This window comes from Ambystoma mexicanum, chromosome 9 (assembly GCF_040938575.1).
Source record: "Ambystoma mexicanum isolate Mex_15411 chromosome 9, UKY_AmexF1_1, whole genome shotgun sequence".
In the NCBI taxonomy this organism is placed as follows: domain Eukaryota; kingdom Metazoa; phylum Chordata; class Amphibia; order Caudata; family Ambystomatidae; genus Ambystoma; species Ambystoma mexicanum.
Genome location: NC_090931.1, coordinates 217,176,120 through 217,201,349, shown reverse-complemented (window position 1 = coordinate 217,201,349; position 25,230 = coordinate 217,176,120).

Here is a 25,230-nt window from a genome sequence, read left to right as displayed (position 1 = left end):
TTGTGAGGGGGTGGGTTCCGGAGCCTTACTAGGAACTTACCCTGCTCCTGATCCACTTGTGGTGAGACCCCCCCCTTTTGCATGCATGGAGGTGGATACTTGAGGCTTACTAGTACATGTTTCTGCTCAAGTTCCTCTCTCCTTTTCACTTTTGTTATACCCCTAGGGCTCCCACCTGTATTGATGTTCTCTGGTGGATTCTGAGCGTCTGGGTCTTCTATAACTGTATTTTCCTGGAATATTAACTAATAGACAAAAAGACCCCCCGGTATTTTAAGAAGGCCCTTCTTGGAGTTGAATTCTTATGTTTATTTTTAGAAGTGAGGCGTTTTAGCCTCCCCTAATGCTATGATTGTGTTCCATTTTCTACCTGGCCCTCGCTATAGCTTTTCCTTACGGTTATTTGTAGGGTGGGAGGGATGGGTTTTTAGACCTGCAGCCGTCCTGCTGCTGTTCGTGGCTGACGGGGAGGAAGCATGAGAAGGGCCACCTTGCCCCCGCCAGATAAAGGCAAAATTCGGCCTGGGGGCAAGGCGGCCCCTTCTTTGAACTTCAAAAGGCCCCCGCTCAGCATCCGCAGGATGGGAAGGGGGGCCTTTGAAGTATGGAGGGCGAGGTGACAGGGGGCAGCGACTGCCGGTTGTCACCTGCCCCTCTCACCTCACCCTCCTGTCTTGGAGACGCGCTGTCTGGGTTCCCATTGTAAAGGGACCCAGCAGCCCGACCCCACCATGTGCATGCTAAGTGGGGCAGCGCCAAAAGGCACTGCCCCACCGGACTTAGCACAAACCCCCCACCTCCCAGCTTACGGCCCCGGGCCTCCCATCCGGGTGGGCCCGGGTGTATAAGCCTGGAAGTGTTTTTGTGCTGGGGAGTGGCATGCGGGTGACACGGATGGATGACAAGTGTGACAAGACAGGCAATACAGAATGTCAGTTGCAGAAATGAGGAGACTGACGACCATGATGTGAGGTGGAAAAAACTTTGGCCACAAGCTTTATTTTAGTACAAGCCATGGTGCAAAAGAAAAACCAGCCATAACATCACATAAGGATAACAATACTATATTTTGGGGACAGAGGGAACAGGTGAGCGGGGGGCCCTAATCCCAATTAGGGGCCCGCTCGAGGCTGATCCCCGCCGCCACCCTGAGGGGATGCTGACCGGCGTCTCCCAGGTCCCCCCAAAATAAGAGCTTATGAATTAAGTACAGCCTCTGGCTGCCAGGGACCAGAAAATATTCCTGGTGAAATGTCCATACCTTCAATGGACAGGTGAACCCTGTCATTGCAGAACATGGCCTGGTTGTGTACCGAGATCCCATGTTTAATAAATTTGAGGCCTGATAAAAAAGGCAGAAATTGGCCACGGCTTTGTTCAGTTTGCGCTTAGAAATCTCCATGGCTTTGCTGCACTCTGCCTCATGCCACTGTTGGCGAGGGATGATTTCTGACCTCTTCACTTCTGTTCGAAGTCTTAGCATGCGTGCCAGGGATCTGAGGGAGGTGCCGATTTAAGCCAGAAAAAACGTCCTGCCCAGCTGAGGCAAGTCATTGACCCCGAAATGGGTGGATGATGAGGAGATAATCGGGGGGGGGGAGGGAGGAAGATAATATTAAATCAAGTATTTCCTGATGTATCTTTTGTAAGCCCCCGATTCCAACCCCCACTCCCTTTTATGGCTTTCTCTTGCAACCCCCCCATCCAGGCTGAAGTGGCTGCTCCTTTCCTGAAGGAGTGGGATCCAAACTCAGTAGGATTCCATCCTATAGCTATTATAGTCTTCCTGAGGACAGACCTCACCTGGAATCTACTGAGGGCAGACCCAATTTTGTGTGTGAATAATTGCCCCCACCCCCCCCCGGCTGGGGCGCTTGTTCGTGAAGGCCCTGGTGCTGCAGATAGGGCAATATTCTGTTTCCTCAATGCGGTACAGGTTGATTATCCTCCCTTTTCCTAATTGGTCAGTTTTGGGCCTACACAGTTTCACAGCCCTACCTCTGATCCTGTGTTTTTGAAGGCTATCTCGCTGATCCTGAACGCCCCAGAGTAGTTGAGTGTGAAGGCAGCTCTAAATAGAGAGCTCTCGTAGGCATTGTTGCATACTGCAGGGATGGTGTCTAGCAGAATTTTGTAATTTAGCAAAATTGAGGGGGCGCCTGGTGTCTGTCTTGACCCCTTCCATTTTGGACCAACCGTTGAGAGCATATCTGGTTAGTGCGCCGTGGGTGGGGTCGGGTGCCACCGCTAATCTAGTGTAATATGAAACTGCTGCCAGATGGGAGAGCTGTGACCGGCTGGCTGGCGGGGGTTGCCTTGGATGTGTCCATGGTGGCCCAAACCTCTTCTGGAACTGCTGTCCTCCTGGCTTCTGCCTGTGGGTTTAGAGCCTTGCAAGTGGAGAACTGAAAAAACGGGACAGAGCGTCAGCGGCCTTATTATCTTTGCCTGCAATGTGCCGCCCAATTATTACCATGTTATTTTCCAGGGTGACTTTTTGTCATTTCTCTCAACACTTTTAGCACCAGAGGGCAGGAGGCAGCACCCTTGTTTAACATGTGTACAACCGCCATGTTGTCTGACCGTGTGACCAGTTCTGTGCTGGCCAACAAGTCCCCCCTTAAATAGAGTGCCATCCATTATGGGGAATATCTCTAGCAGTGTGATGTTCCTGGACCAGCCCCTCCTCTGCCAGCAGGGAGGCCAGTGCTCAGCGCACCACTTGTTACCAAAACATACCCCAAATCATTTGCTGCCAGCCGCATCTGTGAACAAGGACCTTTTGTCTGCTCCATTCATGGTTTTGCACCATATCACCTGGCCATTAAAATTGTTAAGAAATGATTCCTATATGGCCATGTCTAGTGTTATTTCTTTGCCCAATCTGATGTGGTGGTGTGGCTTAGTAACCCACCCTCATTTTTAATTCCACGTTCCTGTTAAAGATCCGGCATAGGAACATGATTCTGGTAGCAAAATTGAGCTTCCCAGCAAGGGACTGTATTTCCCGTAGCGTCGCCTATTCCCTGCCTGTCATCAACCTTATTGTCTTTAGAAGGTCCTCTATTTTGTCTTATGGGTAGGCAGCATTCCCTCTTGGAAGAGTCAATCTCTATGCCTAAGAATGACAGGGTGGTGGTGTGTCCTACCGTCTTCTCAGGCGCCAGTGGAACCCCTAATGCCTGCCTGGTTTCACTGAATAACTTAATGGATGCGCTGCATATGGGAGACCCTGCTGGACCAGTGAAGAAGAAATCATCTAGATAGTGTACCGTTCTGGCTCTAGGCGTGGCCTGTTGGAGTACCCTTTGTAGGAAAGAACTGAACTGTTCAAAGTAGGCACACGCGATGGCGCAGCCCATTGGGGGAGGGAGGGGGGGGGGCGTTTATCAAAACAGAATTTGTTGTCAAAATGGAAACACAGCCACTGGTAGGTGTTCTTGGGCACAGGCGGCAGCCTGAATGCTGACTTAGTGTCGGCTTCCGCCATGAGAGCGTGTCTACCTGACAGTTTTACCAAGCCAACCGCATCCTGCACGCGGCTGTAAGATACAGTAGCCTCAGTGGCAAGGATGACAACATTGAAAGAGCTTCCAGGTGAGTGAGATAAATGGTGGATCGTCCTAAACTCCCCCTGCTGTTTCTTGGGCACAAGGGCCAGGGGGAAGCATAAAAAACTCAATGAAAGGAGGGTGTTGGAAGGGACCCTCAATCCTCCCTAGTATTGGCTCTTTACCAATTTATTCTCTTATTCTGTTGCCTAGGCAAGAGGCAGATTTTAGGTTTTTGGGTATAGTGGGAGATCCCTGGCCCTTGAATGGGATCTGAAATCCATCCTTGAAGCCCTGACCCAAGAATTATCTAGCTACAGGGTCAGGGTAGTTCTCTAACATTTTTATTAGTTGGTCCATTTTTTTGGTGAGGCCCCCATTTTATAACTAATACATGTTTTTACCCTCTGAGACTTTTGGGCTGGGCCTGGAAGGAGAGGCTTTTGTGCAGTCGTTGCTGCTGTGGTCACCATTGCATGTGCTGTATTGGTGCTTGTATCTGCACTCAGTGCCCTTGTTGCATGACCCTCTGTTGCAATACCGGCAGGTCCCCGGGGTGCTCCCTTTGCCCCCCGTGCTGCGGTTGCCAAACTGCCCTAATTCTGCCCCACTTTTTGCCCCCTTGGGGGCGGTCTTCGAAACGGGAGTTTGTTTTTGTTGGCATTTGCACTGTCTTGTTGTGACCTATGCTGGTTATGCTGCCTGTTTCTATCCCTTCTGTTGCTTTTGCTGCTCTTGGTCCTTATTATTCTGAGCACACTGAGCTGAGTTTTCTTTTAAGGCATGGGAAATATACAGTTTGGGGTCTTCCTCTTCCCAGCCTAGGTCAGGGAATCTCTGCATCTCCTTCCTGAACTCCCTGTCGTAGTTCAGCCATGATTTCTGCCCAAAGGTATTGTGGATCTCTAGGATTCTATGGTGGTAGGCAATCAATGCGGTGCCCTCTTCTGGGAATTTTTTTAAGAGGATGGTTGACAGGATTTGAAAAGAGGCCTCCCAATTCTGAATATTCTTTTCCAGGGTGGGCCTCTTTTCTCTCGCTTTTTCTTCCTCTTTCTTATCCCTTTTTGAAATGCCAAAACCTAATTCTTCATATTCCAATAGGCAGAAAATGTCAATAAATTGCTTTTTCCATATCTTTCTCTTAATTTTCCGCTCAATGTGCCATGCAAAGGTCTTCTTTAGGCTTCTATTTACACTTTTGCCGGCCGTGCGCCTCCCATATTTAGTCATATGAGGGGTTGGAGACGGTACATCATGGCTAGGGCCAACCCATGCTTTGAGGTGGCCCTGGTCCTCCTCGCCCCCCGATTCCGACTCTGTGTCTGTGCTGTCACTCTCGCTGCTGGAGCTGCTCGAGTCATCCCTGTGCCTCCTCTTTTTCCCAGCACCCGCACCCTTATGCCATTTTAAAAATTGTTCAAGCATAGGCCCCAAATCATTGCTTTTCACAGTACCTGATTTTGCTTTTCTTTTGGTGCCTGGGTGGGTGTCTGAAGAGGCAGGCATGCTGCGGACGTCAAGGCGCTGCTTCTTCCTAGCTGGCTGCTCCCTTTCTGCTGGCTCCTCCTCGCCATCGACCTCCTCTTCCAGGGCATCTGCGTCATCCTCATTAAGACTGGTGGATGCGAGCTCAGCCATTCTTTCCTGCACCACATCCATGCCATGAACGGCTTCCGCTGCTTTGGCCCATTCCAGGAGTAATGTGTCTTTCAGGGATAAGGCGTTGGCCATCTCTTGCCTGTTTGGGTCTCTGCGTGCTGGTTGGTAATGGGTTGTCCTAGTGTTTCCCAACTTGCTGTGTGGGTCAGGGTCCTCTCCCCCCCTTATTGTAGTTCTCGGGCGAGGTAAAATGCTGGGGCTCTGACTCAGTCTCCTTCTAGTGCAGGTCTGCAGATATGTGCGTCTGGGAATTCCGGCTGACCTCTGTGGAGAGAAATTAAAAAAATTTTTGCCCAAATATAATTCCTGGGGCTCGAACCAATGCCCTTGTAAGCTTGAGACTGACGCTCTCCTTGCAGTGCTATGGAGGCTCTGCTGCTGCAAGCCTGCTCACTCCTTGTGTTGTGCTCGAGGACCTGCCTTCTTTGGGCTCTGCTAGCTCCGTGTGCGGCCGTTCACTGCTGTGCAGACCTCCTCGAGCTCTTCGGAGCCTGCCTTCTTTGATTCCAGTGTCCTCACAGAGCCGGAGAGAAATTTAAAAATTGTTTGGCAAAATATAAATTCTAGCGCCCTCTCCGGGGCTTGAACCAATGTCCTTGTACGCCTGAGACTGATGCTCTCCTTGCCGTGCTATGGAGGCTCTGCTGCTGCAGCCCAGCTCACTCCTTGTGTTGTGCTCGAGGACCCGCCTTCTTTGGGCTCTGCGAGCTCCGTGTGCGGACTTTCACTGCCGTGCAGACCTCAGCGACCTGCCTTTTTCGATTCCAGTGTCCTCCCAGAGCCGGAGAGAAATTTAAAACTTGTTCTGCCAAAAAATAATTTTTAGCACTCTCTCCGGTCGAACCAATGTCCTTGTATGCCCGAGGCTGACGCTCTGCTTGCGGTGCTACAGAGGCTCTGCTGCTGCAAGCCTGCTCACTTCTTGTGTTGTGCTCGAGCTCCGTCTGTAGCTGCTCACTGCTGAGCCGACCTCTCCGGGCTCTAGATGTTCGAGATCCGTGAAATGCGAAGGCAAGGCGATCCTTTTCCCCGGACCTGCAGCCGTCCTGCTGCTGTTCGTGGCTGACGGGGAGGAAGCATGAGAAGGGCCACCTTGCCCCCGCCAGATAAAGGCAAAATTCGGCCTGGGGGCAAGGCGGCCCCTTCTTTGAACTTCAAAAGGCCCCCGCTCAGCATCCGCAGGATGGGAAGGGGGGCCTTTGAAGTATGGAGGGCGAGGTGACAGGGGGCAGCGACTGCCGGTTGTCACCTGCCCCTCTCACCTCACCCTCCTGTCTTGGAGACGCGCTGTCTGGGTTCCCATTGTAAAGGGACCCAGCAGCCCGACCCCACCATGTGCATGCTAAGTGGGGCAGCGCCAAAAGGCACTGCCCCACCGGACTTAGCACAAACCCCCCACCTCCCAGCTTACGGCCCCGGGCCTCCCATCCGGGTGGGCCCGGGTGTATATTCGTTCTCATGTGCGGGTCACAGATGGGAAAGTAAGTGTTGTGGGTGGCTTTAATTGCAATGGTTTACAGAAGGCACCATACACACCTGGAGATAGCTCTTATTTCCTATCTTCTGGTAGGCACGCGCTTCTTCGCAACTTTCTTGAGCATTCAGTAACAATAAATCGGATAAGTTAAGAACTGTTTTTGCTCTCTTCTACTAGAGTGCCAGAAACTGATGACACAAATTCCATCACAGGTAGGCATGAGTCCGTAAGGTACCAACATTGGTATGAAAATAGGACACTAGACCACCTACTAACACGTTGCAATATGTGTTTTTTTTTCTAGCAGCATAAACTACTGAACAGTACTATTATAGTGCCTCTGTCTTCCTCAGGCGGATGCCCTGTGACAGGGGTAATAATGTGAACAGGCCACTGTGGCGCCTCAGAAAATTAACGCAAGCAGTGCTGTGGCCTCCCTGGGGAGGGAAAGGGGGGTGACAAAATGAGTGTTACACCGGGTGTCACCAACACTAGCGATGACACTGCTTTCTGGAATGCCATGAAGTCTTTGTTGTGATGAATTAGAGGGGGAAGAGAGTTCCAGATTTTTGGTGCCAGGGTTGATTAGGCAAGTCCTCCGATCCTGGCTGAATTGGAGGCAGGGACCACTAGGTGGAGGGCAGTGCTTGACCTTAGACTGCATGTTGGGAGGTAAGGCATAAGGCATGTAAGTATTTGGGTCCCACTTTGTATACAACTCGGTGGTAATGCACAGGATTTTGAAGGTCGCCCGTCACCCAATCGGGAGCCAGTGTACGTTACGGAGAGCAGATGAAATGTGACCCCTTCCTCCAAGTGCAAGGACAGTCTGGCTGCAGAGTTTTGGATTCTTTGGAGTTTGTTTAGTTGGTAGGCCAGTGCACCCAGGTAAGAGGAGTTTTCATAGTTAAGTCTTGACATGAAAAGGGACATAATTGCTGCCAGTCTATTGGGGTAGGTCAGGTAACGGATGAGGCATTTCAGAAGCCAAAGGTGGAAGTGGCAGGATTTGGATGCATCGCTAATGTGGTGTGACAGAGTTAGTCCATTGTGCTGCCAAGGTTTTTGACAGAGGTGGAGGTGGCCATTGGAGGGTGGACAGGAAGACAGTTGTGGGTATAGCACTGCTTTATTGCACACCATGATCTCCGTTTCCCTGCGTTACGAAGGAGATTGTTACCAGTCACCCAGAGGTCAATGTCTGTAAGGTATGCTGCTAGGTCAGGGTGAGGGTCAGAGGTTGATTTGGGAATCCTCAGGATGATTTGTGTGTCATAGGCACAATTATAGCAGATACGGTTATGAGAGCAGATGAGCCCAGGCAGAAGGGTCATGTAAAGATTGAAGAGAAGGGGTGAGAGGCAGGCACCTTAGGGTACTCCAATGCTCACTGTGTGTGCAGTGGAGAAGAAGGAATGCTTCACAGCCATAGGACACGACAAGAGATAAATGTCCAATTAGGTAAAGTGGCTAAATGATCAGCAGCATCTTTAGCCAATCCGTGACTTGGAGATAGTATGAGTCCACAGCCAAGGTTTTGGTTTTAAAACTGGGTTTAGAAGAGGAAAGAAACGTGGTGGTGCAGGCAGTGCGTGCCAAGGCTATGGGGTGAGCTGAGATGGTGAGAGGAGTCAGAAAAACACCTTTTAAATAGAAATGCAAAACGTTCTAAAGCAATGATGTACAGGTACTAGCATTTAGCTCGTGCCATTCTGAAATACTGCTCTGTACATGCGCTAATTTGCCTTTATAGATGTAGATCTACAAGTCCTAGAATGCTAAGTGATGTGAGCTTATAAGACAGGGTTAGTGAAGAAACTATTGCGATTACATATTAAGGGTTTGGTAACCTCTTTGACTACTTTCTGTTTTTAGTTATTCGACACACAGGCACACTGCATGGTGTAAAGCACTGAGAGTTTAAATCTGCAGTTCAAGAGAACAAATACTTTGTGTATATGTCAAACATGCAGTCATGATGTGAATGGGATAGACATCTTATATTTATTCAATTTGAACTTTCCTGAAAGCAATTATTATTGAGCAGGTCATTGTGGGTAATGTGGGGGTTGGACTCTGAAATGCAAAATCAATAGTAGGCCTACTCCTCCTTTGAATGCCTGGTCTGCAGGCTCCCTATCTCTCCTGGCCTCTCTTTTACTGTGGCCACCACTTACAGGCCACATGGTGAGGTTGCCCACTTCCTCTCTGAGTGGGACGATCTCTTCTCCTCTCTCCTTGCCTCTACCTCTCCACCTCTCCTCCTCTGAGACCTCAACATCCACCTGGATGCTTCTAACCCCTCCTCTGGGCTCTTTTACAATATCTGCGACTCTCTCTCTCCTACCATTTTACCCTCTGTCCTGACAAACTCTACCAGGCACACCCTGGATGTTCTCATCTCTTCAGACACCCCCCTCTTTAACCCTCTCACTACTCCTCCCTCTTGAACTGACCACTTTCTTCTCTCCTCCCACTTGATGGTCTCTGTCCCCCAGGTGAAGCCAACCCCTGCACTGCCACTCTCCTTCTCGGTCATCCGGCCCATGAAGCGTGCGTCAATGGAGGCTTTCACCGCCACTTTCTCTCCTCCTCCTATGCCTGCAGCTGACTCACACTGACATATTACTCTCTAACCTACATCTCTCCATCTCTAACACTCTTGATGGCCTTGCCCCTGTCATGAGGATCCGTTTGAAGGTCACCTTCAAGTGCAAATCTTGGTATGACTCCGAACTCCACAACCATAAACACAAGTGTATTGTGACTTAGAGGAATTGGAGGGCATCAGGAGCATCCCCGACAAACTAGCCTGCTGCATGCTTCAAAGGGAATACAGACTCTTAGTCCTGTCAAAGTAGCGAGCCTACATCCAAGCCCGGGTCTTGGCGGCTTCTAACAACATGACTGAATTCTTCAAAATATGCATGGAGTTGGCCAATCCTGCTGCAGTCCCCACCTCTCCTGTTCCCTCCCAAGCCCTTTGCATGGCACTGGCTTCTCACTTCACCAATAAAACTCAGGACATCCTGTCATCTCTCTCTTCTTCCTCTCCCTCTACCTCTCTCGCCCCTCTCTGGCCGCCTTTCCCTCTCCTCCTCCTTTCTCTTGTTTCCCTCTGTTCACTCCTGACAATGTTTCTAGATAAGTCTGATCTATGAAACTGTTGTCCAAGAAGGAGCTCCCTTGCTTCTCCAGAACCATCAAGGACCACATTGACACCCTCGTTCCAGCCTTGTCCGATTTCCGCCATCACTCTTTGCCACTGGAACTTCCCCTCTGCCTAAACCACTCCCTTGTGCACTCCCTCCTTAAGAAGCCTTCTGCCGATCCTTTCTCTCCACTAACTACTGCCCGATCTCTATCACCTCTTTCCTGGGCAAACTCCTGAAAAAGCTGTCCATCTCACAACTTACTCTCCATACTGAATATATCGGTTGTCTCCACAACCATTAGTCTAGCTTCAGAGCAACCAGAAGCATGGAAACTGCTCTCCTGAACACCTGTGAAGACCTAATCGCTAACCACGACTCTAGCCTTCCTTCTGTCCTCATCCTCCCAGACCTTTCCTCTGCTTTCACAGTCAACCACGCCATCATGATAAATCATCTCTGTGACAACCTGGGCATCACAGACCAGGCCGTAGCCTGGTTGACCTCCTTCTTCTCCGATCGACCATCCCAGGTACAACTGGGGTCCTTCCTCCCCACCGCCTCTATCTCCACATGTGGTGTTCCTGAGGGCTCTAACCTCTCACCCAGGCTCTTCAACCTTTACTTGGCACCTCTGGCACACATCATCTCTACATTCTCTCCTAACTTTCAGTATTATTTGGATGACACTCAGCTCTCCTTCAGGATCTCCTCTGCCTCCTCTCCTCTCTCACTCATTCTATCTATCCACGATTCAGCAATGGTGTGCCTCCAATGATCTCTGCCTTAATGCCAGTAAGACTGAGATCCTTCTCATTGTGACCCCTGCTCCCTCTTTCCCTCGTTCATTCTGGCTGCCCTCCTCGGGCCCTCGACCTGTGCTTTCCTGTGTTGAAAAAATTGGTGTCATCTTCGTCTCCACCCTCTCCTTCTCTCCTCACATCACTGACCTCTCCAAGAACTATCACTACCAGCTGCACCTCCTCAGCGGTGTTCTTCCTTTTCTTACTTTCCCCCAGAAGCTCACTTTCTCCAGAGTCCTGGTTCTCTCTAGGCTGGACTACTGCAACAGCCTCTTTCTAAATCTTCCTGCCTCTACTCTTCACCCTCGGCAACTAATCCAGAACAGGACTGATAGACTTTTCCCGAAATATATATATATATATTCACTGACAAAAAAGTTGTTAAAGGGACGTTATAGTTAAGTTGCACTAGTAAAATAGTAAACACCTATGCAATTCAACAGACAAACACGGTTACAGGTAAAACAAAAAAAAAACAGAAATTTGCCAGTTATGGTATGCCGAGCAACCATAACCTGCGCGACCCGTGAGCACTGGACCATGAACCAGGCTGGTTGATCAAATATAATATTTATTTATTTTAAAATTAAAAGAATCATACCATTTTTAATATGGTACAACAATCACCAATGTGGTGATAAGAACAATATGAATGTAAGCAATGCACTTAGTTTTAACCTTCTATTGAAACAACTACAAAACACCATGGAATAGGAGCACTTTTTGAATTTACCCCTGCAAGGTTCCCTCAACCCAAGAATAATCCATTTTAAGTGGATAAACAGAATCAGCAGGTATCAGGAATGAAAGACAAGAAACAGAAATTAAATCTGACCTTCCCTCCTCAAACAAGAGGGAAAAATGGATTTTAAACCCTGGAAATGCTAAAATGACACTCGGAAATGGATAAATAAATGAATGAATGGGTATAACTCTTGCAACAAAAACAATTCTTTACTGGTGCAACACTGGAAAGATACTAGCAATCACAAGCAATGGAATAAGCAAAAGCATACAATTCGAAATGGAATGGAAGATTGAAAACAGTTTATAATCAAAATGACAGGTTGTAAGTTTAACACACTTTTGCAATTCCCGCCCAAATTTACCAAAATGTTTTTTAATAAAAACATGTGAAACATGGTAAATTGATTTTGTGTTGGGGTGTAGCTATGGATCCTATGTACAATATGAAAGTGAAATGAGGTCGCTAGCTGTTAAATTGAATGAGTTATACAAAATCTAGTGAGGAAAAGAAATCAATTTTGACAAGAACAGTTTTACTCTACACTAGGGCATTCAGGCTAGGTTACCTGATTGAGACACAGTAAGCTCTGGGGTTGACTCACAAGTTCAACCCTAGAACCCCCGCGCCCGCCCTGGCAGAACCAGTCCGATCACTCAAGAGAGATCTAGGGGCTTAGGATTTCACAAGACAAAATTATTAAAGAAATTGGCACTAGCACAAGACATCAAAGCAGGGTAGCAAGAATGATTGTGACAATATTATAAGTTATCGGGTCAGAAGAAGATAGCTTAGAGATTGGAATTAAGGACAAGGCACAACAAGGTATACTATGTTTCTATGGTTCCTACTGATACTCACAGTCCACTTTTTGGTTTGGTTGTTGGACAACCAGCGCTCGGTCGCCACACGGATCTGGTCTAACACAGGTCAACCGGACAACGTCAGAGGGGCAGAATCAGCTGGCATGGACTGCTTACCGGGTAGCACTCCTGGTTACTGGATAAGATAGGGCATCAGGAGAGCAGGATGGCAGCAGCATGCAGTGAGTGGCAAGCCAGGTTAATTCAGGATGCTTCCCAAAACACCACAGCGTTTCCCTTGGTTATGGGGATTATTTTAGAATTGAGGCTCAGCTGAATCAAGATCAGCAATGCTTGGCCTTGTGGTAGGGATCTGGAGTTTAGATGGATAAATGCAAGATGAAGATAGGAACAGAGGGGAGCAGGACTCTGGCTTAGGAAAATCAGGAATCTGTGTGTGTACAGGGTCTTGTCAGGCACCCTTATTTATAATGCAAAATGATATCATCAAGGTAGAGGCTGGGCAGGGTTAACTACCCGCTGTTAAGGGACTTCAATTCAGCACTCCAACTAAGTCAGTGCCTAGTCTGGGATGTCCAAGGGAAGCCCTTATTTATATTTTTTTATGACAAGTTCATAGATCTGGATGATAAACCCTTGTATAACGCCCCTCTCTTTGAATCCCCCTGACCTCACTGAGCCAAGAAGTAAGTTTGTTTTGCAAATTAAAAGATGTATTGAAAAATGAAACAAGATATATATCACACTTTTATAAATAAATTAATATTTGATAGCACACTTATGAATATAACGTTGATCAACAATGGGTAATGTTACAATTGCACACTCTTTTCATCAGTAAGGAGTTAGTATAGAAAGGATACGGTAGCAGAGAATACTTTTATGGTTTCAAGGAAAAGCAATGATGGAAAGAATGCAGCACAGAAATAAGATGATATGGTTTCAACAAGAGATAATATGATCACTTTTTCTTTTGACAAGTCACTCCCCCCTATGCAATATAAGGTGATGGAAGGAGAGCACACAGTTTTCAGGAATACAATCAAATGCAATACAAATTCTAGTCCCCCTTTAGCAAGCATAGAGCAACCGGTCTGATTTTAAAACATGCAGAAATACCTTTAATGTGATTTGCAATGAAGTGAAAATATGCTGAAAATGGTTCAAATTCCCCATAGGAGACTCAGGGTAGGTGACAGCTACGTTGAATTAGTTCAGGTCAACACTAGCAATGATTCATGAGGGATTATCAGGTTGAAAATGAATTTAAGCAGTTGCAAGAAGCAGTTATTTTTTACAAGTGGTGAAGTTGAGCTAGTTGCAATTCGCGGCACTTTTTCCGAGTGCGTCGAGCGCGATTACAGAAAACTATAAGGAGTAGAAAGTCGGTTTAGGGCTTGTTGGAAAGCTGATGATCTTAGCTTTAAGATGAAAGTTAAATCTCGTTCCTAGTGGTTCAAAAGATACAGACGATTTTGTGGAGGTAGATTTTCAGAAATGAAATAATGATTCAGAATGGCAAATGACACTTTCACAGCTTTAACGTCACAGAATGAACACGCGATTTTTAATGCAGTTCTAGGCAGGTTGAATTGGATGGGATAAGCGTATTTTAAACTAATAGATGACTATGCACAGTTCTAGCTGGGTACTCACACTGTAAATTTGAAATAGGCCGTCAAGATCTTTTCAGGTTGGGACTGGACTTCCGGTGGGTGGTTCTGAAGTCACAGCTATCTGGGTCAGCTCTGCTTTGCTGGTCTGGATCTCTGGTTCTGACAAAAGTTCTTGCCACTGCACAGCGGTCTGGTCCGGGGTTCTGGATCAGCACTGCTTTCTGGGTTCTGGCAGAGGGTTCTAGCCAGAATCACACAGCTTGCCCGGCTGTTGAATAGTTTGGCTAGGTTGCAAAAGATTTTGAGGCCTGCTGAAAAGGATTCAGCTTGTGGACTAAGCCTCTCTGCTACAAGTTCTGAAGTCTGGATTCTAAGTTCTGGATATGGTCCTTCTGGATATTGTCTGGTCCGGCAAAATGCTTCGCAAGAAATCAGTTTGAAGTGGAAAGTGAATGTCCCTACCTGGGTCTCAATGGCTCTTTTTATGTCTTTTGAAAATGGGTGTGTGCGTGGGCATAACTAAGCCTGCCCCTCACAACTTATCATTGGCCAAGTTCTCCTCTCTCCCTTGAGTGGGGGAAGGAAATGGAGTGTCATCGTGATGAGATATGTTTATGAGTCAGAGGATCCTCCCCTTGTCGCTTTGCACACAAATCTATTTTTGATCCAAATGCATATTCATCTATGTACAATTTTTCTAATATTATATGTCCAGTTAACATATTTTTTGTAGCACCAAACCATCCGATCCCTGTCTTTGTAAGATGTTGTGTCCACTTCTGACAGAATTCTGCCCTTTTCATCCAGAACACAACCTCTAAACTTTTCCAGAATTTACACAAGGAATATGGGCATCAGAGGATGACGTGACCGATTTTTAACATACAGACATTTGGAGTAATACCTTATTTTCCGCTACTACCCCCCAGAACATACCACAGAGCCCTAACACCTCTTAAAATGTGCACAGAAAAATCGCAGGACTAATGATGTTAATTATATAATTTTGACAGTTTCGTACTATGAATTATCCATCTTTTTAAAATTATGCTCTGGCCCAGATGGGTGTGGTTTAGGTTCCAAAGCACATGGGGGAATTTCTGTCTGTCCCCACCTCCAAGATCAGGTGGCTCACAGGGGCACTGCTCCTCCCAGTTTCTTCCAAGAGTAAGCCATTTATGACCCCCCTGATTTAGCATTTGCCTGAGCTAAGGAAAGTTCATTGTTCTGTTTTCCTGCAGTCCCAGGTGCCCCTCCTCTGATTCAATCAGAGAGGTGTGATCTCCTTTTGGTGGGGGCAGCAGAATGCAGCCAGGCCTGTGAACAGTAGGTGTTAAGAATTCTCATTAACCAGCAAGGCTTTGAAGTTTCCAGTTAACTCAGGTTCCTTGTCAGCTCCTGAAATACTAGCGCCGGTTAGTGTCGAGCTCCGGTACTGCACCCATTTTTGGGAGCTGTCTTGAATTAATCCATTTCAAAAGGGAATTTTACTTGATAGTATATGATCCTCGCTTAACATGGCATTGATGTGGATCTGCAGTAGAGTAAAGTAGAACACTCACCAGAGTTGGATTTTTGTTTGGTGGTTTCGTGCCCATGATCTTAGCAATTTTTGACATTAATAAAAACAGATTTTGAACAGAACCATCTTTCTTTGCACTGGTTTTTGCTCTGTGTGTAGCCAAAGGATAGGGCCTGGCAATGGTCTCTTGTATTAACATTGAGAGAGGCAAAAATGGATGGCAACCTATTTTTCATGTTTTCCCTGTGCATTTTCTGGTGAGTTCTGGCCATCATGATGTTTTCAATGCCAGTAATGCACAGTTCTGTGGGTAGTGCTTGGATGCGTGGGTAGAAACATCCCACAAGCCCCCCCCTCTTGCGATGGCCATTCTGTTCTTTCACTGATGGAACTCGCAAGATCTGGGATGTTCACCTCATCTTCTTCCGATTCCGCCGATGGCAAAGTTCAGCATCTTTTCCTCCATCAGGGTGGATCGATCAGTTCTCCTCGCCGGTCCTGATGGGAGTTTCGGACGGCACCCCGGTCCCCTCAGATCTTTGCTCCCGGTCCCCGGGTGGTCCTCCTTGGTCAGTCTCCATGGTTTATCTCTCCTAGGATGGCAAAGCAAAGCGGCAGAAACATATTCGTAGACATTTCCCCACCACCATTAATGGTGGGGCGAACATATACATTCTTTTGAATCAGGAGACATTTGCATTCAAGAATCATAGAAGTTTATAGGCTATATGTGGAATATTTTAGGGTTGGACTTGTATTACTCTGGAGCGGACCCCTCTAGGATTGCAGAGGACTCCTCCAGTTGCTGCAGAGTGTGCCTGGGATGGTATCAGAACTGGCGCTATGGGCTACGGGATCAGCTAGAAGGTCAGCAATGTCTTCGTCTTCACTCGAGTTACTATTTTCCCCAATCACCTCATCCTCACCTGAATAACCAGTTTCTTTCTGCGGGTAAGTCCAATGTAAGGCTTCTTCTTTTTTTGAAGATAAGGTCTACCTCGGAAGGAAGCCATCGTGACTCCAAGACAGAGAAAACCCTCGGTGACTCCCCTCCGCGACAGCCAGAGGGGAAAAAGCCACTGGATGGCAAAAAACCCCTGGATCTGGAGTAGTCGTAAAGGCAATGGAAGTCTTCGGATCCGTAGTAGGTAGGATTAGTCCTCCGCTGAATACCCAGGAGCGGTGAGGTCGGCGTGTCTATGCAGACTGGTTGTAGGAGGAAGCTGGATACAGGTAAGTACCCCACAGCGTGGAGGACAAGCGAGAACGGGAGAATCCGGGAGTCAGAAGGAATCCAAGAGCGAAGGCAAGCGGAAAACAGAGATGGGGGAAAGCCAAACGGAACGGGAGGAGAAGGAAACAAGACAGACGCCGAAACAAGGCCATGATAGAAGGACAAGACTGTCACAAGGAACTAGAATGAACTCAGCTGCAACGCACCGAGCCGCCGGCAGCCGAGTGAGATAAACAAACGGCGGTGGCCATTTTGGAAACAACTAGACCGTGTCTGGTAGACGGAGAGGGAACGCAACAGAACACTTCAATGGCGTCCCTGTTTCCACCTGCGCCACAAACGCCAGTCGCCGGCGGCAGTGACAGATGGCAACACTTTAGCTGATTTATATGGACCCACTTGTCTTCCCCTTCTGCCAAACTACCCTTGGGGATGCGGATCTTGTAGGCAACTGGGGAGATCTTGTCTACAATTTCAAAAGGTCCCTTCCATGCAGGCTGAAATTTTCGCTGTTTGGCCTGTTTCCTTCGGAAATTGTATAGATAGACCCGGTCTCCCACATTGTATTCTTTCCTAGTAGTCTTCAAATCATAGTGAGTCTTCATACTCTCAGCTGATCTTTCTAGGTTTCGCTGAGCATAGGCAAAAGCATGTTGAAGGTGTTTCTTCAAATTGTCCACATACTCATGAGTTGTGGAGGCATTGATTAATGTCTGCTCTTGGGTCCTGTAGAGCAAATGCTGGGGAAGCACCATCTTGCATCCAGTCATCAGCTCAAACGGTGACATTTTAGTTGCAGATGAAGGGGTGGATCTGATGGCCATTAGGACGAGAGGTAATTGGATATCCCAACTTGGCCCAGAATCTGCCACAAACTTTTTTAAGATGCTCACAATGGATCTGTTGTATCTCTCTACTGCACCAGAAGAGGCTGGCTGGTAAGCAATATGTAGCTTCCTTTTACCCCCAGTATCTCCCACATCTTTGTCATTACTTCGCTGGTGAAATGGCTACCTCTGTCTGATTCAATCCTTTGGGGTAGACCAAAACTTGAAAAGATGTGGTTGATCATCAGGGCAGCTGCTGTTTCTGCCTTGCAGTTTGGGGCCGGGAGACATTCCACCCATTTAGTAAATAAGCATGTCACCGTCAACATGTACTTATTCCCCCTAGAGGAGCGAATAACGGGCCCTATGTAGTCGACTTGCAAATCTGACCATGGGAGTGTCATCCCCTTCTTTTGGAGAGGCGCACAGTGTGTGAGGGATGTTGGCTGAAATTGTGCACACACAAGGCACCCCTTCAAGTATTGGTCGAGGTCCTGCCCCATGTGTGGCCAGTATGCAACCTCTCTTAAGAGCTCAAGTGTTGTGTGAAATACCCTATGACCGTCGGTGGACGCATCATGGGCGTGACTTAACATCAGGCTTCGGAATGAGGTAGGAACCATCCACTGATCATGGCCAGCTTGGGACTTGCTTACCAACAAACCGTGTTGGATTCAGAACATTTTTTGGACATTTCATCAACACTCTAAGGTCCTCTTTCCCAATGTAATCGGTATCCATCAGGGGAAAGTTCTCAGGGTCCTCCATGTGTTGGTAAAACTTACCAATTATTAGATCCCCCTTCTGAGTCGTAATCAAATCAGCATCTGGGGTCTCCTTACTCCATTGTGCAGTTGAAAGATCATTGTGAGCATTTGTCTGCGACCTAGTGATAGCAGAGACCTGGATTCCCCCCAACAGGGACTCAATCTCTATTAGATCCCCTTGGATGGCCCTGGTTTTGGCCAGCTGATCAGCTAAGTCATTTCCAGTTTTGTCTGGTCCCTCTACTTTGGAATGACCCTTGATCTTCTTCCAGTAGATGGTCATCTCGTTTGAGGTGACCAGATCATCAATATTTTGGATTAACTTCCTATGTTTCAAGGGTTTGTTAATAGCACATAACATGCCTCTGGTTTTCCAATTAACCAGGTGCTCCACGAACCCGTTCCGTACATAATCTGAATCTGTGATTATGACCAGTTCGTGGAGTTGATGTAGGACAGCAGTGAGGATGGCCTGATGCACAGCCATCAACTCTGCCACCTGACTACTTCAGGGTCCAATTTTGTACCCAGCGGAGGGTTCTGGGGACTCATTCACCCATGCATTCCCTACGCGAACCACCAGTTCTTTCTCCCTGTTGTTGTCAACATGGTAAGAGCATCCATCCACATAGACAGAGGGCATTCCCTCACACTTGTCTTCTTCAAAGACTTTGTGTGGGGAATTAAGGTATGCCTCCATGTTGTCCTTGATATTCAGACTTTCGTCCTCGAGACAGTTTTCTCTGGCACAATCATGCAAGTCAGCCAGACCTTGCACGAGGGGACTGTTCTTGTTTTGGCCATATCTGACCTCCACAGGAAAGCCTTGCATTGACAGAATCCAGGAAGTAATTTGGGAATTACTCACATTTCCGGCCCGGATTCTGTCACTTTGGAGATATTGCAGAGGCTGGTGTGGGGTCTCCAATATGATGCGTTCCCCCTGGATAAACGGGCGGTAATTCTTCAATGCCCACACCGTTGCCAGGAGTGCCTTCTCACAGTCGTTGAATTTTTCCTCCACAGAGGATAAAGTTTTGCTCGCATAGGAGATTACTTTATTGACCTTGTCATGCTTTTGATATAATACTGCAGTCAAGCATATATTAGAGAACCCTGTCTCCAAGAAAAACTCCTTGTTTGTGACAGGGTAAGCTAGGCAAGGCGCTTGTGAGAGGCTTCTTTTAAGCTGTCTTACTGCCTCGGATTGTTCTGGACCCCATTCCCAATTGACCCCTCCCTTCAAGAGATGAATCAGGGGTCTGGTGATCTCTGCGTAGCCCTCAATGAACTTTCTGCTGTAATTAGTAGGTCCAAGGAGGCTCCTTACTTCCCGCAGAGTTGTGGGGTCTTTTAGTTTCTGAAGTGCTTCCACTTTCTTTTCCTGGGGACAGAGACCCTGAGGAGTAATCTCATGCCCCAAGAAGTTAACACGGGTTCTACACCACGGTGCTTTCTGAAAGGAAAGTTTTGGTCCAGCGGCCTTCAACTGGGTCAGAACATAACGGATCTCCGCTATGTGTTCCTCCACAGATGAACTTTTGATGAGGAAATCATCTACATAAGCCAGGTTACCCCTCGCACCCAGGTCGGGCATGGCCTTATGTAGGAAAATGTTGTTAAATTCATTGCCGGAGTTGAGGTATCCAAAGGGAGTCCAGATCCATGTGTATTGCTGACCCCCAAAGGGAAAAGCCAGCTTTTATTGGTCCTCCCTACTGACAGGCACGGTCCAGTATCCATTGGTCAGGTCTATTGCAGTGAATACCTGTGACCCTGGATCTGGGCCAGCCCTTGGTTAATGTAGGGAAGAGGCCATCGGGAAGTATGGACCCATTTGTTGAGCTCCCTAAGGTCGGCGCAGAGTCTCCACTGGCCGTTTGGCTTCAATATTCCCAGCACGGGATTATTGAAGGTGCTGTGTACTCGACGGATTATTCCCCGGGACTCAAGGTTCTCAATTATTTCAGTAAGGGACTCCATGGATGCGAGAGGCAAGCGATATTGCTTCACAAACACTGGAGTCATGCCAGGGTCCGTGGGAATTGTAGTTGTATGAATGTCAGTGCGACCACAGTCATATGAGTCCACCGCAAAGAGATCTTGGAAATCCAAGAAAACTTGTTTCAACTTTTGCTTCTGCTCCAGAGTGACACAGGCGTCAGCTAGGTTGACTCTCTCTTCCACCATCTGCCTGAAGCCTGGAAAGACTTCTGGTTTTGCTATCTCAGCGGCCTCCTCCAGCTGGGTGGAGAAGTCCCTGGTCAAAGCGCTGATTTGGACTGGAGGCTTCAGGTGGGAAAGGCAGCCCTCATGGACCTGGAAAATCACCTCATCCATTCTGAAGTCACAAGTCACATCTTCCTTACCATAAGGGCAGGAAGTGTACACCAGGAAGTTCCCCCCATGCTGGGTAAAGATCCTGCCTGTGTTGTGTTGTCATCACTGTCACTGTCAAAACAGTCCTTTGGGATTGGTCCTAACAGTTCATTTCCTAAACCGATGGAGAAATGTCAGTCATCAACCGCCATTCAAATAATGGTGCCTGCGGCTAGAGTGATACTCTTTAAGTCGCTGTTATCCACCTCTATTGGAATGGTGTCATGTTCTATGGTGCCTAACGGTGTTGGGTTTACCCCCAACCCTTGCTGTTAGAGAGAAGCATTTAGATGAATATAAGCATCAGGGTTTTTCAATTTTTGTCCTCTTTTAACTTTCACTTCCAGGGAGAATTGTCGGGTCCTTTCTGGGATGGTGACTTACTCTTTAATCTGAATTTGAACTGCATGAGGTAGCTATTGAGCTGACCTAAATGCTTTTTTCTGGATCATCAAAGCCCATGGGATTATCCGCTAATCGGGACCAAGCTTTGAAGTGTATTAGGTCCAAACTAATGGCAAAGCGATTGAGAATGTCACTGCCTAAGTAAAAGGAGGCAGTGACGTCTCGCACAACCCAACAATTATGGACTTTGCTCTTTTTGCTAATGGAGATTTTTGGCATACACCTGCTTGGCAGGAGATGTTTGGAATTGGGTGCTTCCAGGTCCATTTCCCATTTGTCTATCAGTTTTGACTGTGGGAATGGCTGATTCTTTTGGGAGTTGGCGGAACATGGCTTCGCTGATGAAGCTCTTACCGTTGTTCACACACACTCGGGCGAGAACAGAGTCCTCCCTTCATTTAACTGAACAGGGATGAACAACTGCTCTCCAATTTGCTGAATATCAGCCAGGCTCTGAGCTGATTTCACATCTTTCTGGTCTATTGGAGTGGCAATGTCTGATTGTGGATTAGTAAAGAATTTCAGAGTGTTTCCTTCCAGTGTGGAATACCACCTTAAACTGGAAGGAAGGTTGATTTTCAGAAATAGAGAGGACCCCCCATCACCAGTCTGTTGTCCTATTGCTGTTACTGTCACGTCTGGAATTTGGTTGTTCTGGAAGTGAAATTCTACTTGGTCAGAGTTTTGTTCAACCATGTGGTATGTGCCATTTAAACTAGCATGGTTGACACTCTGTTTTAATTTTATTGGTCGGCTAGTCTGGGTCCAGAGGACCTTGTTTACACAGTCTATTAGGGGTGACAACCTTCTCAGGAGGTCATTCCCTAGTAAACAAGGGGTACCCTCTGGCGTCACTACTATGACCGGGTGTTTCACCTTGTGTCGCCCAATTTTAATGTCCAAATCTGCAGTCCCCTCGACGGGAATTTCCTTCCCCGTCAAAGTTCTGAAGTTGTCCAGGAAGAGAGGTGAGAGGAATTCAGTAATTCTCCCCCCTTCCTGCATTTAGTTAATTAAAGGCCCTTTTGGACAGAAGGGTAGCTTGGGATCCAGTGTCCACCAGTGCCAAAATTGTACCCTGCCACTGTACTTGTACCGGGGCATAGTATCTTCCCTCATTCTCCTCAAGGGGGCACAGATAGTGCACATTTTTGGACAACTGGTGGGCTAATTTTCTGGTTTTAGACATTGAGAGAGAAATTATTTGGGCAGAGTTCGACAGGGAGTTTTGGGAATCTGAAAGAAAAAGTTGGCAATTGGATATTGATGCGGTTTTGGGTTCCCCTGGTTCCGGTTCTGGGCCACCCCCCCTTTTTTGAGGCAGTCACCAGGATGGATTTGAACCAGGGGTTTTCGGTATTGTTGGTTCTGGGAGGAGTTCCCCCATCTCTGAAGGAGAAGATCCTTTTCCCAGGATCCTCTGAGGATCCCTCTCCCTCAAATTGGAAGACCTGTACCTCCTCCACAAAATGGGTCTGTTTGGGTCCTTTGTTTCTCCTACCTCCTCTCTGCTCCTTGGGTGGCAGACTTTCAGGGGTAGGAGATTTTGTTTCCGGTTCCTGGGTTTCCAGGGGCTGTTTACAAGTGGGGAAGGAAGCTTCCTCCAAGGCTTTACACCCCCCTTCCCCTTGTGCCTCCTCCCTGGGAACCGGTGGGTTATCGGGGTGCTGCCCCCGTCATTGTTCTGGGGCACCAGGCCCAGAATTTGGGACATTCTGCGCTGGCATGCTCATCTGAGGGGTTCTGTTGAGCCATCAGCACGCGACTCAGCTCCTGTGCCAGATTTTGGACCTGCCGCTCTAACTGTGAAAACCGCTCAGGCTGATAAGGGGTTCTGTTTTCTCCCCCTGGCAGATCCCGGGAAGGGTAGCTATCCCTTCTCTAGTAGTACCCCGGGTTGGGAAGATTTGGGTACCCCTCCACCATTGGCCTCCCCTCTCCCGGATTAGGTTGTATGGGCTCAGGGAATTGGGGAAAGAAGGATGGATGATTTTGGGGCCGGAAGTTGGGTGGATACCTGGGAAAAAAGTTCTGCCCCGGGTTTGGTGAATTTCTGCCCTCCTGTGGGAAGTTATGAGGGAAGTTCCCTGGGTTGGGTGGCTGGTTGGATCCCCCCCTTGGGTTGGAGGAGTCCACACATACCCCAGGATGGGTCGGTTTCCCTTGTAGCGGGGACTTACATAGTCAGGGGAGTTAAAGACCCCATTTGTGGGACTACCTCCTTGACTCCCTGTCTGTGACTGGCCCGAGGGCCTTCTGGGCTTAGAATTATGCGGTGCAGGCAGGTTTTTAGGCCCCCCATCTCCAAATCTAAAATAGGGGCAATCTTTACCTCTGTCACCTTGGCAGCAGCAAGGGTGCTGGTTGATTTGGGGCTTTTCTGGGCGTTATTTTTATTTTCTATGGGCTTCTGCACCTCATAGATCCGGGTAGCCTGTTCAATGACCCAGTCTAGTGACCTTTTCTCATGAAAATCTCTCACTAGATGGGTCATGATGTATTTGGGCAAGGCATGGAAAAACGTATTTACAAACTCTTTACTGTCCGTGCACACCCTTTTAGTAGTCTGCGCAAAGGCACGCTTCAATTCCTGAACAAATTCTTGTGGGGCCTGATCCTCCCCACATTGCAAATTGTAGGCTGCCTTGCGAGCCTCTTGGGGATTTCTGTGAACAGAAAATTGTTTCAAGATGGCCGTCCTATATGTGGACCATCTTGAATGGTTTTGGTCCTCCAGCCCTGCAAAGAAACTGGATTATTCTGAGGAGAATGTCCATTTGACATACCGAATGCAGCTACTGCTGTCCTTCAAATGGAAAGTCTACATCATTTGCTCGTAAAGCTCCAAGTGTTCCCAAACAGAATACTTGGCGTTCTTGTCATAAGAGGTGATGACACTCCTTATTGCCTTCATCTGTTTTAAGGGGTCCTTAAGCAAGGCCCTTTTTGCCTTATTGCCCTTTTTGGTTCGGGTAACCCTGGTCCATTCATCCTCTGACTCAGAAGCACTGCTCCCAGAGGTGCCCGTCTGATCTTCCAGGTTTTCCTGGATTCTGCAAGCCTTGGAATGGCTGGCAGAATGTGGGGACCTGGTCTCCTGTGTCCTGTGACGCTCAGAGGAGTCTTCAGATTCCTCCTTGCTGCCAGGATTTGATGAGTACCCCCCCCACTGACCTAACTGGGCAGAGGTTTTTAGGATACCCTTAGTGGGCCTACTCTCCTGGGGTTCCCCACTAAATTGCACTGTACTTAGGTGCCCATACCCGGATGCCCGCCCATCCATTCCTGGGTGGTACTGGCCTATGAGCCCCATACTTCTGGTTGGATAGTAGTCTGCCATCCCTGTGGCCCTGGGATCCTCTGCGCCAGGGGACATGGCCTTTTTGGTTCGGGTAACCCTGGTCCATTCATCCTCTGATTCAGAAGCACTGCTCCCAGAGGTGCCCGTCTGATCTTCCAGGTTTTCCCGGATTCTGCGAGCCTGGGAATGGCTGGCAGAATGTGGGGACCTGGTCTCCTGTGTCCTGTGACGCTCAGAGAAGTCTTCAGATTCCTCCTTGCTGCCAGGATTTGATGAGTACCCCCCCACACTGACCTAACTGGGCAGAGGTTTTTAGGATACCCTTAGTGGGCCTACTCTCCTGGGATTGCCCACTAAATTGCACTGTACCTAGGTGCCCATACCCGGATGCCCGCCCATCCATTCCTGGGTGGTACTGGCCTATGAGCCCCATACTTCTGGTTGGATAGTAGTCTGCCATCCCCGTGGCCCTGGGCTCCTGTGCGCCAGGGGACATGGGGGTGGCAGAGTCCAGGGACTGGGAGGGATGAAGGCCTCTGGTACTAGGGCTCCTGAGGTTATGCTCAGGTGTTTCCCTTTCCCAGCGAACCTCATATCTATCAGCCCCTGCTCCCCGTTGCAATGCAAGAGCCTGTGCTTTCAGTTCCTCAACCAAGGCCTTTCTAAACTCTATCAATCTCTCTTGCATGGCTACCTGTTGCTGGAGCCTATCATTGTGCTGACAGAGAGCCTCATTTTCTCTCTGTGCCTCCTGGTTGGTCCTGGAGTACTGGGCCAGTCTTTGCTGCAGGAGGGTTACCTCCTGAGACCCTTCCCTACTGGCCTGTTCCTTTCTTGCCAGTGCATCTTCCAACCTCCTGGTGTGCTCTAACAAGTTCTGATGCTCTTTTTGGATGTCACCCAGTCCCTGGAGGGCCAAGTGATTTTCTTCAATTTTTTCTTTTAATCAGCAGACTTCCTGGCCT